The 17,865-nt window shown below is 52.0% G+C and overlaps 1 pseudogene; it reads left to right on the top strand.

Annotated features, from left to right (window-relative positions):
* The first annotated feature begins 726 nt into the window (after positions 1-726).
* LOC119850790 lies at positions 727-13,905 on the top strand (annotated as a pseudogene).
* The last annotated feature ends 3,960 nt before the right edge of the window (positions 13,906-17,865 follow it).

The raw sequence follows: 17,865 nt of genomic DNA, 5'->3' as shown, positions 1-17,865 counted from the left end.
CTCTCACTGAGAATGGATTTGGTCCCTCTGAAAATCAGACGACTCTCAGACAAGCTGTCTGTAAATGTATTCAGGGGCCTGACTGTGTTTGGAGACACTGGTCTTTTATCATTGGTAGGTCCCAAAGCATATTACAAGGTGGGTAAGCATCAGTGGCCCTGTTTTATAGATGGGGAAACTGAGGCACCTGAAGGGTTCTTCGTAGTGCTGAGGCAGGAAATGTCCGTGATTTGGCAACACTTCTAGGCCCACAACTGGAGGCCCCTGCTCAACAGTGAATTGCACAGTGCATTGCACCCTATGGAGGTGGGGCTGAAATATGAGACCAGGGCAAATCCCTGATCTTATCCCCAGGCTCGTTGACGTCCACACCGGGGAGATGGGATCTAGCCTTTAAGTCTCATCTGAGCGATTCCCACACACTCAGATGTGCCTCAAGCCGCCAGCTCAGCGCTGGCCCCATGGCCCGCTCCGACAGCGGGGCAAGTGGGACAGGAACGGGTGTCTCTGTGGCTTCCCTCCCCTATCCAGTGCCCGGCGCTCAGCCCAGGCCTGGCTGGGAGATGTTATTTATCCCCTCTCCCCCTCGGAAGCTGGGGAGGGTCTGTGCTGGGGACTGTGGCTGGCACAGGCCACCGGCATCCCACAGCAAGACCTGGGCAGAAGAACTACATCTCCCAGCGTCCCCCTCTAGCAGCAGCCCACACGGCCCCTTCCTCCCAGGCTGTTACAAATGGAGATGGCTCTGATGTAGGGAGATGCCCCTCTGATTTAGGACCATCTCGGCGGAGGGGGATTTGATCAGCCAAAGCAGTGACCCTCTGGAGCCCTGTTTGGGGTGCCCCGGCTTGACCCCCTCACTAGCTCTGAGGGCCTCTCCCTCCCCATATCCCCTACTCTTGCTATGAGCTGTGACAGCTAATCTTCCCCAGCCCTGTATCCATCAGCTTGTGGAGCGGGGCAGGGGACGGCCTGCACCGGCTGATTGGGAACTTGCTTTTGCAGGCACATGAAAACGTGAGGATGGATCCCTGCGAGGTGGACAGCTCAGGGTGAAGGCTGCTGACCAGCTCCCAGCCCCGGACACCTCGCATCACCTGCCGACATGTCTGAAGGGCTCTCTCGCAAGGTAAGGGTTGGGTGTGTGGTCAGATCCGAAGAGCTTGTGGTTACTGGTCCCTGTTGGACAGGATCAGTGCCCGGGGTTCCCTGTGGCCGTTCCCAGCCATCTAAACGGACACCCCAAGCTCACCCAGGCCTTGCCCCCGATTGAGAAGAACAATCCCCAAGTCACCAATATGTTTATCATTGTCCCTCCCACCTCCCCCCAGATCACCTAGTCCAATGGAGCAAAAAGACATGCCCCTGTCTGCCTCTCTTGGCAGCTTTCAGATGTTGGCAGGTGCCCATCGGTCGTGGCCCCAGCACATCACAGACCAAGGCTGGTGCTAGGCCCTGACGGAGTAAATTAAGCAACATGTCTGACATGTCAGTAGGTATCTGATTTGAAAGTGCCTGAGGCCAGGGCTCTGAGAGTCATGGCTGATGTTCCCTGGTGTTTAACTTCCATGCTGGGCAGAGGGGTGGGGAATTGAGACCTGGCCGTATGAGCAGGAACTATTCCTCTGAATCCCCCAGCATCGCAAGGGTTAAAACAACACACACACACACACACACACACACACACACACACACCCCCCGAGAGACAAGACTCTTGTGTTCCCTTTGCCTTTGTTTTAAACCCAAATCTCCAGCCCAGCAACAGAAGACCGGGTAGCTCAGGCAGCTCTGCATATAAATCCCTAGCATCAGCTGTGCCTTTCCCTGTCTTTGTCCTATTATGGGGGTCGATTCTGCCGGGCATGGAGCCTCCCTCAACTCCCACTAGCTGCACAGGGAACAGAGAGTGCTCAGCACCATCCAGGGGGAAAGGTGCACTTCTCAGGATCAGCCCCGTTGCCTTATACCCCAGGGACCTGACTGGCTTCTACAGAGCTGTTCTGGCCCTAGGCTTCACCTTAGGTGGGGAGCCAAGGGCAGGCTTTTCTGACCCACCTGTCCACTGGCTTCAAATGTTCATCCCTGCTTTCTCTCTGTATTGATCACTTGCCATGGAACGACTGGTATACACATTGCTCTGCAGTTCCACGCCCTTCCGTTCCCCGTTCCTTCCAGGCTGGTAGAAACAGCTTCAGTGTGTTCTGGCTCTGGGAAAGTGCCTTTAAGCCATGAGTGGGGCTTTATGTGCAATAGGGACAGGGCACATTCTCGTTAAGGTAGATCACAAACTGCGCTTTCCGTGGCCTCGTAAACATTAGACGCGGGAGGAGAGATGAAAAAGGGTGGAACTGTTCAGCTCAAAATAGAAGTGGTGGGGGGGAATATGAGAGAGGTCGAAAAAATCAGGACTGGGGTGGAGAAAGCAAATATTTCCCCCTTCACACAACACAAGAACCAGGGTCACCCACTGAAATTAATGGGCACCAGGTTTAAACCAAACCAAAGGACGTTCTTCTTCAGACAAGACACAATTAACCTGTGGAACTCATTGCCATGGGATATTGTGAAGGCCAAAAGTATAACTGGGTTCAAAAAAGAATTAGATAAGTTCATAGCAGACAGGTCCATCAACAGCTATTAGCCAAGATGGTCAAGGACGTAACCCCATGATCTGGGTGTCCCTAAACCTCCAACTGCCAGAAGCATCTGGCACTGGCCACTGTCAGAGAAAGGATACTGGGCTAGATGCATAGGCGCTGACTCCATGGGGAAAAAATGGAGCACCCATGGGGAAAAAATTGTGGATCCCACTGGCAGCCCCCCATCAGCTCACTCCCAACCCACCCCCAGCGCCTCCCACCTGCCGGCAAGCCCCACTGATCAACGCCTCCTCGCCCAGCCTCCTGCACGCCATGATCAGCTGTTTTGCAGCATGCAGGAGACTGAGGGGGCTGGGGGGAGAAGCGAGGATGCGGTGCGCTTGGGGAAGAGGGCAGAACTGGGCAGGAAGAGGTGGGGCAGGGGTGGGCCCTCGAGGGAAAGGGTGGAGTGGGGGTGGGGCCTGGGGCAGAACCGGAGGTTGAGCACCCTCTGGCACTTTGGAAAGTCGGTGCCTGTGGCTAGATGGACCATTGGTCTGACCCAGTATAGCCTTTCTTATGTTTTTAATATTCTGTTATGTAATTGAGTCCATCCATGACAATGCAAAATTGTTTCTTATTGTATATGAATGGGGAGAGCTCAGTTATCTGGATAAGGTGAAATTCACCCTGTTCAAGGGATCAACACAAGTGGAACTTGAGTGATGCATAGATCTTGTTGGGCTGAAATGGGATGCAACTGGTCTTTGTGCTGGTCCCTACAGGGGGTGAATTTCACCTGTACTTTCTCACCAGTTCTCAACCTTATTCAGGTCTTGGCCTCAAGAATATCCTGTGCCAATGAGTTCCACAGATTAATTAGATGTTGCATGTTTTAAAAAAAGGCTGTCTTTGTGTCCATTGTAAATTTGTTGCCCTCTCTCTCCCCATCCTTTCTAAAGCGAGGTTTCTAATAGGAAAGGGATTCTAAAGGGTTATTATATCATCCCGCACACTCAGATGGTGACCTCCAGACCCAAGTCCAGCACTTTCCCTGTAGCAACTTGGGTATGTAGAAGAATCAGGGTAAGAGATTGGTAAGGAGACAAGACGGAAGGAAGCTTGTTGAATGTGATCTAGTTAATGGCTAACTGGGACCTATTAGTAGGCATTGAGTGAATAGTCAGGGCCAGAAGGATTCCTGTTCTAATCCCATTCATTTCACTGGAGCTATCCTAGGGATGAATCTGACCTAGCGTTTTGCCCATCTCCATCACAGACGATAAACTTTCCAAGCTCCCCTTCCACAATGGCGAGGGGAGATACCCAGAGGGCGCCTGACAGGGAGCTAGCAATGGTGGTGCGTCGAAAGTCCAATGCGGTCCTGGGATTGTGTCTAGACAGAGGCTCTGCTCTGCACCCGCTCCCTAGCAATCTTCACTTGCAGTGAGAGGGCTAAGGGGGGCAGAAAGGTCTGACGTGGCTTCCATAGTGGCAAACCCAGCATTTGGCACTGCCTGTGCTGGTCAGGTGGCCATCTTTTCACAAGGCAAAAGTGGGACACATACAGGAGCCCCGCCCCCCCTCCCCCTACTCCTCCTCTTCCCCCCGAGGCCCTGCCCTCTGGCCAGGAGAGAAGCCAGAGCTGGGCAGTGATAAGAGCCACCCAGGGAGCCAGGGCTGCTGTGGGGAGCCCCGGACCCTCCACCTGTTCTAGGTGGGGGGCCTGAAAGCAGCCCCGGCCTGTGTCCCTGCCCCAGGGATGGGCTGTCGGAACCTGCCTTTTAGCCGCACTGACCGTGAACCTTTATGTCATTCACCCATGTGACAGAGAGCGGTTGGGTCCCGTGTTCCTCTCGGCGTCGCTTCTTCTCAGCTGGCCTGGTGCAACGGCTCACTTACCCCTCGTGCGCACACTGAGCCCATCCCCCTCCCCGCCTGCCCTGAACAGCACAGAGCTGGGGGGATAAAAGGGGTGAAAGGAAGAGGGGCTTGTGCTGAGATCTGTCAGGCAGTTTGGGGAGCCCCTGTTGCTTGGAGTAGTTCAGAATAAACTGGGCAGAGGGAAATGCTCCCCACGGGACAAACCCAGTGCTCCTGACTTCTCATTCACTCCTGAATCAGATCAGGTGCTCACTGATTCATGAAACCAGAATAATTGCTGAGTAAGAACCTTAGGCTTTGGCTCTTCGCGTTAGGCTGATGCGGATGTCTGTTGCCTTGATCCACACCTACTTTGCCCCCAAATTCTAGTGACCGGGGTTGGGCAGAACCCACAGTTCACTGAATCGAGCCGTGCTGGGAACGAGTATATCGGCTAGTCGTAGATTTGTAGCAAAATCTTGATCCTGGCACAGGAGCAATGGAAGCTAAAATGGAAGCTAAAAATGGGGGGGCGACCGTCGTCCAAACCATGGTGCTGCCCCCCAAGGACCTGCCCCCGCCCTGCCCCATCCCTCCAAACTCCCATCCCCCGCTGCCCCTTCTTCCCAAGGCACCGCCCTCAGTCCCCTTTCTCCCCAAGGCCCCGCCCCTGCTCACTTCTTTCTGCCCCCCACATCGCTCACCCATAGGGCTGGTAAAAAGGCCCTCCCACTTTCAAAAGTAATGGGGCCATGGGCCCCTGGCTGGCATCCTGGCAAAATTCCAGCTCTGATCATTCTGTCCTGCCTCCCTGAATTCCCCCGGCAGCTTCGGCAGGAGACAAGATTCTTCTTACTTCCTGCCCCAGCCACCAGGTCCGGACTTTTGAGGTGAAATGCCCTGGAAAGTTGCCTTAGTCACCACCGTCAGTTATTTGTTTGGCAAGTTGGAAAGGCCCCTGGATGGTTCGCTGCCCCACGAGCCACCGGATTGAACTAGAGGGGAACTGAAAAAAAAATCCAGAAACCGGCAAAAGCTGAGGTTTTAAAACATGCCAGCAGACAAAGGCAGAGGTTAAAAAAAGCAGCTCTGATTTCAGTCTGACTCATGGAGACGGGCACCGCGTCCTGCTGCCATCTCCCTCTTCTCCCCCTGTTGGGGCCAATCACTTCTCACGCCGGCTGTTGATAGTACAGTCCTTCCGAGCACCTAGAGGCCCCAGCTGAAAGAGACTGACCCTTCCCCAAGGGACGTAGTCTAATAGACAACACAGGCAATGGATGGAAGGGGAAACAGAGGCACAGAGAGCAGAAGGGACTTGCACAAATCACCCAGCAAGTCAGCAGAAGACCCAGGAACAGGACCCAGTTGTCCTGTATCCCAGCCCAGCCCTCTATCCATTGAACCATATCTTGTCTTAAAATTGGATTGTGCACTTCTGGGGACAGGACTGTGTCTCCCCATGTGTTTGTTTAGCCCCTGGCCCAGTGTGGGCCCATGCGTGAGTGGGTGCTGCTGTACTATAAATGAGACTAATCACACCAAACATGCACTCGTTGCAGTTTCAGGTCCCGGTGACGTTTGACGACGTTGCCGTCTATTTCTCTGAGGAGGAGTGGGAGATTTTGGCAGAATGGCAGAGGGAGCTTTACAAGGAGGTGATGAAGGAGAACCTGGAGACTGTGCTTTCTCTAGGTAAGGCACTCATCTGCCTTCCCTGTACCCGCTTCCTCCCTCCTGCGTTACTTTGGGCAGGATTTGCTAGTGTTTTGTGTTACACTGTAATGAACTGGCTCGGGTGCAGAGGTGCACACTGCTTTCTAGTGGATGAGATTAAAACTGGCCAACTGTGTGTCCTAGGCCCCATACTGCTAACAGCTAAATAAGATTGTCCTTTAGCTCAGGTAGTAGAAGATTGTGATTTCGGAGCAGGGGGAGCCATGTCATAGCACCATCCCACCCCCAGATTCCAGCTGGCTGGGACAAGCAAACTAGTTAGAACAGTGAAGTCCCAAATGGCCCTGGGTCTGCTACAATGCAGGTGAAGGTTTCAGAGTAGCAGCCGTGTTAGTCTGTATTCGCAAAAAGAATGCAGGTGTAGAATCACACACTTTCCTTCTCACATTCTTCCCAGTGACATTCAAGGAAATAAAAAAATATATCTATAGCTTAACGAAACATCCCCCAATTAAACTCCCACTGTGGGGCATAAGTGATTAGACTGAGTGGAAGGCTTTGTGGAAGAAGGGTGTCTTAAGAAAGAGCCAGCGTCACCAATTTGCGTGCTATTATCATTCATATTGTGATATTTGCTGTTCTTCTTAAAGCCCCAACTCCTGGAATCAGGTGATTACATGAGAGTCTCAGCTTTCCTTAAAAGAAAAAGTAAGTTTCTAGCCCTCCTGGTCTCGGAGAAAAGCTCTGCTGAGTTTCTCAGAGACTCCTCAATCCGAACTCTAAAGCTTGTCATCGTCTTTCTCGGGAAGGATTCCAGATCCCCAGACCTGGCGTCGTGTCCCTGATGGAACGAGGGGGAGAGGCCTGTGTCCAGTATCCCAAGGACCCTGCACCTGAGACCCACTTTGGGGGTAAGCATGTGGCTCACAAGGTTCTCACAAGGCCAATCTGACGTGGGGTCCGTTTCTCTTCTCCTGAAGTTTTGCATAGGCTACGTCGGGGTGGCCAAACTGCGGCTCTTTTACCATTAAAGTGAGGCTCACAGAGCCCCACAAGCCTCTCCCACTCTGTGCCTACCAGATGGGGGTTGGGAGGAGAGCTCAGGGCTTCTGTCCTGTGGCAAAGTGGTAGGGCTAGGGGCTTCTGCCAGAGATGACTGGTGCCTACTGAGGGGGGGCACAATTTAAAAGTTGGCCCACCCAATAGCTTGAGTCATGCTGCACCAGGCATGCCCCTTCTCTTCTCCTCAGGGAGGTGTTAGTTCCCCGTGGAGAGGCAACGGCAAACAGCTAGGAGCTGCAGGGAGGGACCTTTGCTTTAGCTCTGTGCGGAGAGTCAGCCACAAAAACTGCAGCTTTCCCTGCAGTTCCCAGCTGGTTTCCACTGCTTTTCCCCACAGCTGCAGCTCCATTTGCTGGCTCCAGCAGCTGCTGTGCAGGTCTCACCATGTGACCGAGCAGGGCCAGCAAACTCTGGCAAATATCTGGGGGGTACGTGCCTCCACGTGCCTCCCATGCATTGCCTCTGGCTTGTGCCTCACAGGTAGGGGGGTCTCGGATTCAGCCCCGGGGAGGTGTGTCTGCTGGGGCTCGGGGCTTCAGCAGGAGCAGGGCTGAAATCCAGAGCACCCCATCTTTCAAACTTCTGAAGATTGTCGTATGTGGCTCGGAGGGTCAGTAAGTTTGGCCACCCCGGGCTACTATAAAATCTGTACCCAGCATCTCAGACAAAATCCTGGTGGAGTGGAACCATGTTCCCGCTGTTCCCCCTAGGAAGCCCAGGGCTTGAATTGCAGTGGGACATGGTGAGCGGTACAGTGCTCTGAGAACCAATGCCGTAACACACAAACTAGTACAAAAGGACTGGCCACGCCCACCACCACCCCAACGCTGTGGTTGCCCACGAACGTGTAAGACAGAGAGAGACGTCCCCGAGTGATTGACCTGCCCCCACTGCCCAAGCGCCCTCCAGCCCCAGGAGGTGAGTGGCCAGGATAGCACCCCCAACAGGGCCATTTGCAGCGCGCGGACTGAGCAGTGAGGGGCAGGGGCTGGGTTGTTTCAGCGAGTCAGTGGCACCATGTTGTATTTGAACCTTTCAGGAGACGGCTTGCTAGGCCCTGACCAAGAAGCGGACGCCATCGACCGGGTTGCTGAGCAGCCTAGAGAAGCCCCTTCTCTCCCCAGCTGTGATGCACGTGTCCAGTGGGGCTGGAGCAGCTGCAGTGAGTTTGGACCGCAGGGGCAGCCAAGGTTACTGGGCCACTGGGGAGCTGGCTCTGGAGCAATGCACGATGGGCGCGAAGACACCTCCGGGCTGCAGCTGAACTGCCAGCAGAGCCCGGCGGAGGAGCAGCTGTGCCTGCGCCCCAGAGGCCAGGGCAGCATGGCCACGCAGCACCGCCCAGGAGCTGAGCGGGAGGCAAGGCCATTGAAGTGCCTGCACTGCGTGAAGAGCTTCGCCACGCGGCCCAGGCTCACTGAGCACCTGCGGACACACTCGGGCAACAGGCCCTTCAAGTGCCTGGACTGCGGCAACACCTTCAGCAGTCTTCATGGTGCACTGCCGCAACCACACGGGCAAGTGCCCCTACCCATGCCCAGCCTGCGAGAAGCGCTTCAGCCACCGCTCCCACTTGACGGTGCACCAGCGCATCCACGGGGGCGAGTGCCCCTACCTGTGCACCGACTGCCACAAGAGCTTCATCAGCAAGTCCCGGCTCACGGTGCACCGGCGCACGCACACCAGCAAGCAGCCCTACACCTGCGCCGACTGCCTGCAGCGCTTCAGCCACCGCTCCCATCTCCTTGTGCACCAACGCACGCACACAGGCAAGAAGCCCCACGCCTGCGCCCAGTGTGGGAAGAGCTTCATCAAGCAGTGCAACCTCCTGGTGCACCAGCGCACGCACACCGGGGAGAAGCCGTACCGCTGCACCGAGTGCGAGAGGACCTTCATCCTGCGCTCCAACCTGGTGCTGCACCTGCGCACCCACTCCAGCGAGCGTCCCTACCGGTGCGCCCAGTGCCAAAAGGGATTCATCTGCCACTCCCGCTCACGGTGCACCAGCACCCCCACACTGGGGACGGGGAGCGCCCCTACCGCTGCCTCAAGTATGGCAAGAGCTTCCACCAGCCGACCAACCTGGTTACTCACCAGTGGACTCACCTGGCGGAGAGAGCCCTGTGTGCAGCCAGCCGGGCTGGGCCTTGCTGAGCCCCAGGGAGAGCACCTAGAAGCAATGTTCCCTCTCATTTTTGACAGGCCATGTGCGCAAAAAATTTCTTCTGTGCAAATGGTTGTGCGCGTGGTGTTTCGCCACGTGCGCGGGGTTTAAGATCTGTGTGTGCACGCACATGCGCACAGCTTGGAGGGCACAGTGCCTGGGAGGGAAGCAGCCGACGCGGTCGGAGGCTGGCAGAGCCTGCTCTTGTTCAGTCAGGCCTGCATTCCTCTGGAAACACCAACAGGGTCCTAGGTGGGCAACACTCAGCCAAGCACCATACCTTACCCAGCAGCCAGAGCGTGGCTCGGGATCCTGTAACACCAGGGATCCCTGCTGCCACTGCACCCCTGGGGCAGCCAGCTCCAGGGACAGCCACACTTTGAATGCTTTAATGACTGCTGCGCGCCCCCCCCCCCCAGCATCCATGGTTATCCTGCAAGGGAGCTCTGCAGTGATGGGGAGAGTCCATCTCCTGCCCAGACTAACAAGGAAATTCCTAGTTAATCCTGCCAGGACTTTCTCAGCTCAGCTGCTCAGCGTGCCTGGGTAGGCAGCAGGGGTTGTTCATCACAGTGCTGTGTGAACCGAGGCTGAGCACCCGCACGGGCCTCTCTGTGAACTGGTGTGAGTACACACATGGTTCTGTCCTGCTGCTCTGATTATTGCTTTGTACTGCAGAATCATCTGGTCCTAGGCCAGGGGCTAAGCGCTGTACAACACAGAACAGAAAGGCCATCCCTGCCCCAACGAACTTACTTCTAAGAGAGGAGAAAACAAACAGCTGCAGACAGACAGGCAGGGAACACAGGGAAACAATGAGACTGTCCTGGTCAGCAGGATCAGCAGTGAGCTCGGCACACCCACTGCCGAACCGAACCGGTGTCAAGTTTCCTATAGTTTTCCTCTCCCACAGTGTCAGTATCTTCCATCTGTCTCTGCCCTTTACGTCCTCCATTGCAGCGAGCCACGCACACAGGCTGGGCGTTCCTAACTCCTCTCTCTCTCTCTCCTTCTGGCAGTTGTAAAGCCCCCATCACTGCAAACCCCACCCAAGGAAGGGCTCAGTCATAGTTTACCTGCATCGCACTCTGCTTGAGCTATCAAACATTAGCCAGACAGGGGTACTGCTCTTTCTCCTGGGCATGTGTCTTTGAGTCCTGTTGCTCTCTGGGAGGCTGGGTGTGCACTGCAGATGCACTAGGTCCTCCAGCTGGGCTCTCCATGTGGGCACCATAGCGCTTGTTTCACAACCACTCTGCTGGCACCCTGCACTTCTTTAGTTTTTGCTCACCTCACAAGCTACCTCAACTTGCTCAACAACCAAGCTAAAGCTACCTCAGCCCCCTTCCATTCTCAGCATCTCTCCTTGCACATGCTCTCTGCGGAGTCTTCTCTCAGCCAATGTGTCGCCAAATGGCTGCGCCCAAACACAGCACCGGCTCGGCATCAGTCCTTACCAATGGGGGACATCCAGCCCCGGGACAATGTACAGCCACCTTTTCCTGGTATGGGTGCCACCTGCACAGGCCCTGCTTGGTCCGGCCAGTTCATCTCCCCTACCCATGATAGGCAGGCACGTTAATCAACAGCCTCCTGTTGTTACAAGGCTGCTGTGGAAGACCCCCTCGGAGGCTAGCAGAGTGTTAGGGATCCAGCCCTCGGGCCGTCATTTGCCCACCCCTGCCCTAGGAGGTTAGCAGAGTGTTAGGGCGTTTTCACTCACCCTTAGGACACAGGATGACAAGAGATGAAGTGAGCTGTAGCTCACGAAAGCTTATGCTCTAATAAATTTGTTAGTCTCTAAGATGCCACAAGTACTGCTTTTCTTTTTGCGAATACAGACTAACACGGCTGCTACTCTGAAAGATGTCTCTTGGCTCCCAGCTATATGAACCTGCAATATCCAAATGCAGTTGACATCACCCATTTTACTGGAATCCTCCTCCATTTAGAATCCAAAAAGTTAGCGACAGAAGGACCTAGTTAAATCATATCATGTTTATCCCAGTGGACAACACAAAGCTGTTCCCTGTTCCATATCCTCCATGCCTTTGCCAGGCCAGTCTTCAGTGATTCCAGAGACAAGGCTTCCACTGCTTCTCTTGGGCAACCCCATGCTCTGGGTGTCCCTAAAGCTCTGACTGCCAGAAGCTGGGATTGAACAGCAGGGGATGGATCATTCAAAAATTGCCCTGTTCAGTTCACTCCCTCTGAAGCATCTGGCACTGGCCGCTGTCACAAGACAGGATACTTGGCTAGATGGACCATTGGTCTGACCCAGTGTGGCCGTTCTTATGTTCTTAAACTAGTCCCCAATGTAACAGAAGTCAGTGGTAAGACACTTGTGTCCCTAGAGCGTTGAAAAGCTATTAGGGGCAGCAATGAGCACCAGTTTTCCATGCTGACCTGGCCATGCAGCCTCTGCAGAGTCAAAGACCAACACAGGGTGGGTTTCCCCATCATGCTGCTGTTCACGTTTCGCTAAGTTCTTGCCGTTTTCATGCTCTAGCTGTCCTGTAACATGGGGAGAGACACAGCCCAGGGATTAGGCCACTAGAAACAGCTGAGTTCCAACCGTGGCTCTGACAATGATACCTGGGGCAAGTCACTTAACAACTCTGTACCTCCACTGCCTTCTCTGTAAAATGGGGGTGAGGATATTAACCTTGGGGGAGAGATGTCATGTAGAGTCATTAGTGTTTGTACCATGTTACCATGCTTGGCTCAGATCTATGAGGAACAGGGAGGATCAATTCCACTGAAATCCACAGAGCTGCCTCAGTTTCTGGCCATAGATCATTTGGCCCTGAATCGCTGCAGTTTCAGAAAACAGAGGGAATCTTCAGTGAAATTACTAAGCGGAACGGTGTTTCAAAACATGACATTTTTGAATAACAGGGAGTCCACACTGTGTTTACAGGCAGAAAAATGCAAAATAGTAATTATTTTTGACTCATTAATACTAATAACAACAGACAAAATGATGCTTGTTACATGGCTGTTTGAGGGGTGCAAGGTAGGAAAATTGCTTTACTTACCTCCCCCCACTTTGTTTCTGGTACTAGACTGTTTGCCATGCCAACATTTCTGTGAGCACAGATTCATTTCTAGGTCTGATGCTAATGCCTCCTGTGGCAGAGGGCTGAAGTGAGGTGATGGAGCCTTTAGGACGGACCCTCTATATACTTGCTTTCCTAAGTTTAAGGCAGACACTTAGGGCCATTATCTGATCTCAGTTATGCCAATATAAATCGGCAGTGACTCCTCCTAAGTCATCAGTCAGTCCCTGAGGTCAGAATTGCCCCTCAGTCCTGTATAAGCATGTAACTATTGGGCGGCATTTCCTTCTCGTGGTATGGGAGTATGTGTGTCAGTCCAGTCTGGAATCTCTTGGGCTCTGTTTTTGCGTGTGATAATGGCCCCGAACATCTGGTGGTAATTATCTAGTAACCTGAAAGCTCTTTGGCAGCTGTACTAGTTTATCTTAAGGCAGGACCCCCTGATCCTCCCTCAAAACAGAGACGGGAACAGAACTGCAAATGCACCCGCTGCATCCCAGAATTCAAAGCCGTAGCCAGTTTGCATAAGGGAAAATTGCTTTATCCCGGACCCCCTGCCTTTCCATTAGCTGTTTAATCTCCTTCTCATCCTAACCCCGTTAAGCCTCTCCACTACAACTGAATTCTGTGGCAGCCATTTTGCATTGTCACACCAGCAGTGAACGCATGACATTACAGCAAGCATGTGAACATTCAAAATGGCTGCTGCTGGGGCCTGCTCCTTTAATTTGGGGGCTTTTTCCAAATCTCTGGCCATTCCCAGCCCAAGCACTGTTTGTAGAGAGAGGATCTTCTTGCTGCTTACAAAGCCAAGGGAAGGCTGGGTGGAGGGGGGAAGGGTCATAGCTTTTGATCTCTGAGTTTAAAACTGGATGTAAATAAATATCATACAAACTCAAGTCAGGAATAAGGATGATCTGGTATTTGTGCATTTGGGGGGTTCTTCAGTTTTTAAAGGATTATGTGTTGAGAAATGTATTGAATTGTATTTTAAATATATCTGTGTATATCTAACATCACCTAATTTCTAATATTTAAATGTCGGTGAATAATCAAATGGTTGTTTCTATGTTGGTCATTGATGTTAATGAATTTCACTATAAATATATCCAGGAGATAAAACCAACCAGCTACTGCTTTAAAAGTGACTTTTTCCTCCCAGTGCCTCTGCAGGGGTTTCTTTTTAATGTTCCGGTGGAGTATAAGTATTGCAAAAACCGTAAGTAATCATGTGCGAATGTCAGGCAAGGGATCATTACGATTTCTTTTGTGCATGTGATAAAGGCAAATGCTTTAAATAAAAAACCAAACCAAACCCAACACCCAGGCTATTTTTGTCAAACTCTACATTAAATTAAATCAAGTTTAGCAGTAGGACCCTCTCGTTCTTTTGCATTAGCTGTTATGGATATAAAATGAATGTTTAAAAGGTGCAGTGTGCTTGCATTTTATTTACAGATGGAGTTATTTACAGAAATATGAATGAATAAAGGAAACTGTTTGTTTTAAAAGCACAATGTGTAATTAACCTGTGGAACTCACAAGATACCACAGAGGCTAAGAATCAAAACAGGGCTGTATATTAGCAAACATCCATAGTTATCTAAAGGCAGATTTTTTTGTGAGGGTGATAAAATATTGTGCTTCAGGGCATAACCCAACTATTATAGGTTTAGGACAAATTTTCCTCCATAGTACAGACACGTTTTTACATACTTGTCCATTATAGGGTTTCTCTCACTCTTCTCCAAAGTATCTGGCACTGGCCGTTGTAGCAGAGAGGATACACAAGTGGATGGACCATTGGTCTGAACAGGTATGGCAATTCCTGTGTTGAGTGTCTGGGAGAAATACTCTGTGGTAAATGGTTATACTAAAGCCTCTGTCCATAGCTTGAAAGCTGACTGGTTGGTCAGAACTGATTCCCCTCTGCCTCATGAGGCTTCCTTGGCTGTTTTCTGTTAGTGAACCCATCACCCGCTGGAATGTATTGTCCACGTTCCGTATGTAATATATGGGAGTTGGGGAAGTTCAAAGACTGAGCCAAATTGTCAGGGGTTTTGAGCACCACAACTCACTTTGAAGTCAGCCAGCCAGCTAGCCATGTATTTCTAGTACAACAGACCTGTTGGGATCAGGTCTATGATCCCTATGAAGCGCTGTGTGCTTTGTATTTGGAGCATTAATAATTATGGGCCACAATTTTTGCCTGCCTAACACTAACCGCCTAGGGCCCGATTTCCAGCATTGCTCAGTGCTTGCAGCATTTCCCACACTCGGTACATTTACAGACCGTCTCCCGTATTCATTCCCTGGGGTTCGTCAAGACTTGGTTTCCTACAAAACCCTTTCGCACTCACCGTATGAGGAACGGGTCTCTTTCTGGCATGGATTAGTTGGTGAATTTGAAGAAGTGGTTTCAGTCTGAACCTTTTGCCACATTCCCTGCATTTATAAGGATTCACCGTTGTGTGGCTTCCCCTTTCACATCCTACAGCCTTTGGGTTTCTCTTGCAGGGTTTCTCTGATGACTTTTTGGATTTGTTCTGACTCTTGCAGGCTTTCCCCCTCTCAGAGCTTCCAATAATGGTTTCACTGGCTCTCTCTCAGGCCATTTTGAGTAGGTCTAATTGTTCAGCACATTCCCTGTGGTGGTTCTTTGTTTTGGTTTATTTATTTGGTGAATCTCTCATCTGCTGCAATAAAAAGAGGGTCAAGACATTATTATAGGAGGCATTGGTAATCCTAGAATCATAGAGATGTAGGGTTGGAAGGGACCTCAAGTGGTCATCTAGTCCAGCCCCTGTTGCTGAGGCAGGACCAAGTAAACCTAATTCATCCATGACAGGTGTTCTTAAAAACCTCCACTGATGGGGATTCCACAACCTCCCTTGGAAGCCTTTTCTGGTTCTTAATTATCCTTATAGCTAGAAAGTTTTTCCTAATATCGAACCTAAATGTCCCTTGCAGCAGATTAAGCTGATTACTTCTTGTCCTACCTTCAGGAGACCTGAAGAACAATTTCTCACTGTCCTCTTTATAACTGCCGTGAACATATTTAAAGACTTATCAGGTCCCCCTCAGTCTTCTTTTCTTAAGACTAAATATATGCAGTTTTTTTAAACCTTCCTTCACAGGTTTTCTAAACCTTTGATCATTTTTGTTGCTCTCCTCTGGATTCTCTCCAATTTGTCCACATCTTTCTTAAACTGTGGCACCCAAAACTGGACACAGTTCTCCAGCTGGGGTCTCTCCAGTGCTGAGGACAGCAGGATAATGACCTCCTGGGTCTTATCTATGACACTCCTGCTAATACACCCCAGAATGATATTAGACTAACCCCCACCATGCCTAGTCACCCCTGGCTCCCCCAGTACCCCTGTCCCCACTGGCTTCCCCAAGACCCCCTGCTGTCCCTGCTTCTGAGGCTCCTGCCTCCCCCAAGCATGCTGCTAGGGACCCTAATGGGAAACTGATGACTATTGCTCACCAGTGAAATATCACACACTGAGGGGCAGAAAACAGGGCTGGTACCTAGCCTACCCCTTGGGCAACAAGCGATAGCCTTTGTTACCCTGCACACAAGTCTCTGGGATGAAAGAGCCCCGAGGCTGCTCAGACTCAGGAGCCTCTACACCAGCGTGTTATGGGAAAAAAAGCTGTTATGTGAAAAAAAATGGTGGACTGCAGTTTTGGAGGGACAGAGCAAGATTCACTCACGTCACTCCAGCTGGCTGCCTGCAGCCATGCCCAGCAGCCTGGTCCATGCTGGAGCATCCCGCCTTCCCGCTGGGGCGACAGTTACAACTGCCTATGCACAATATGCCTAGATCCCAAAACGTATGACACCGCCTAATCTCAGGGGTTCTGTGCGCCCCCCAAGCCAGCAGCATTTGGGAGTCAACTGAGATTTTAGCAGCCTGTAGTAGCATCAGTGTAAAAGGCTTTCGGAGCCCCAGTTTGGTCTCTCTAGGAAATCTCTGCAGTGTCACACTCTGCCAGTAACACGAGGGGAAAGTGTCCAGGGGATAGACTCTTATTCCCCCTTCAGTACGTCACTGCCCAGAAGCAAACACACCAGCTTCCTACCTGAGCAGGGCCTCTGGGCATCTCACAGTCTGACTCCCCTTTACATCTGCCAGCTGCAGATTTCATTTCTCAGCTGGAACACCCGGAGCTTTAGCACTGCAGGTCTCGCCCCCTCCAGCACACACCCCTGCTCCTGCTGCTGTAGGGAACAGGTGTGTGAACTAGAATCAGTGACTGCGTGGGAGGGGAGACAACTGGAGCAAGGCTGCTTTGCTGGGGGTTGGGGCGATTGGCGAGTGGACCCACCTGGGAGAGTTAAAGGCTGAGGAAAGTAGGTGCAGCTTTTCTTTAATAATGAACCAGTGAGATCTTCCCACTGTGGAAACACCCCTTAGAGGGGCCTTTGTGGGAGGAAACAGCCACTGAGATCCCCTTCCCCTCCCCCCACATCATTCCACTGGGGGGCGAGGCAGGGTGTGCCTTTCTCATGGAACAGGCTGGGGGGTTCGCTCCACAGATCCTAGGGGATGCACATGAGGCCAGGGTCAGCTGCATGGAGTCCCTGCACCTGAATGGGACTTCAGCACATGCTTAAAGTTAAGCACATCATGAATTGCTTTGCTGACCTAGGGCACAAATTACTAACGCCCCCCTCCCTCCACTGCTGGACATGTGCCCCGGGACATAGGGTTAGCACAGAATGAGGGGCGGGGGACGTCTTGCTAAAATATTGGCAGCACATCACTGCCTAGCTCCTGTTGCCATCTCACTTCTTAGAGCTGGATCAAAGTCCTCTTCGACTCGCTGGCAAGAGTCCCTTTGAACGAAGCGGTGCTGGAACGGGCCCTTCAAGCGAAGGATTTCAGCAGGCCAGCTCATGTCACTGTGATTTCTTTTCTGCACGGCCAGGTTTGAGGTAATGCTCAGTTCTTCACTATACCAGTCAGCCCTGATGTATAGCTCCTCTTTCTAGAGCACAACGTGCCAGGCGCTGTTTGGCACAGTCCAGCTTGGTCTCGACCCCTTTGACAGTTCAGGCATCATTCAACCAGCTCTCCAGAAATGAGCAGGGCGCGGGTGTGCGTATGCCCAAATAAACCTGTTAGTCCAGACTCCTCGTTGTTTTTGTGGATACAGACTAACACGGCTACCCCTCTGATCCTTGGCATCCAAGACAGCCGGCTGTCCAGTTCATTTCCTTTGCTCTTTGAAGCTGTCCTGCCTTGTTAGTTTTGCGATTCCAGTTCTTTTGAGGGAGCCAGTGCAAGATAGCAAGGGGGGCTGCTCTCTGCCTTGATTGCTCTAATTTAGGACTTGTCTACATGGCAGTCCAGACCACGTGGGTGTGAACTGTAGGGCGCTCTGATGTATTGCACTTTAACTGCCTGTTGTGTTAATTTAGATGGAATAAAGGGGTCCAAAAAGTCCAAGA

The sequence above is a fragment of the Dermochelys coriacea genome, chromosome 2 (assembly GCF_009764565.3).
Source record: "Dermochelys coriacea isolate rDerCor1 chromosome 2, rDerCor1.pri.v4, whole genome shotgun sequence".
Classification (NCBI taxonomy): Eukaryota; Metazoa; Chordata; order Testudines; family Dermochelyidae; genus Dermochelys; species Dermochelys coriacea.
This window is presented reverse-complemented; position numbering and strand designations above follow the sequence as displayed.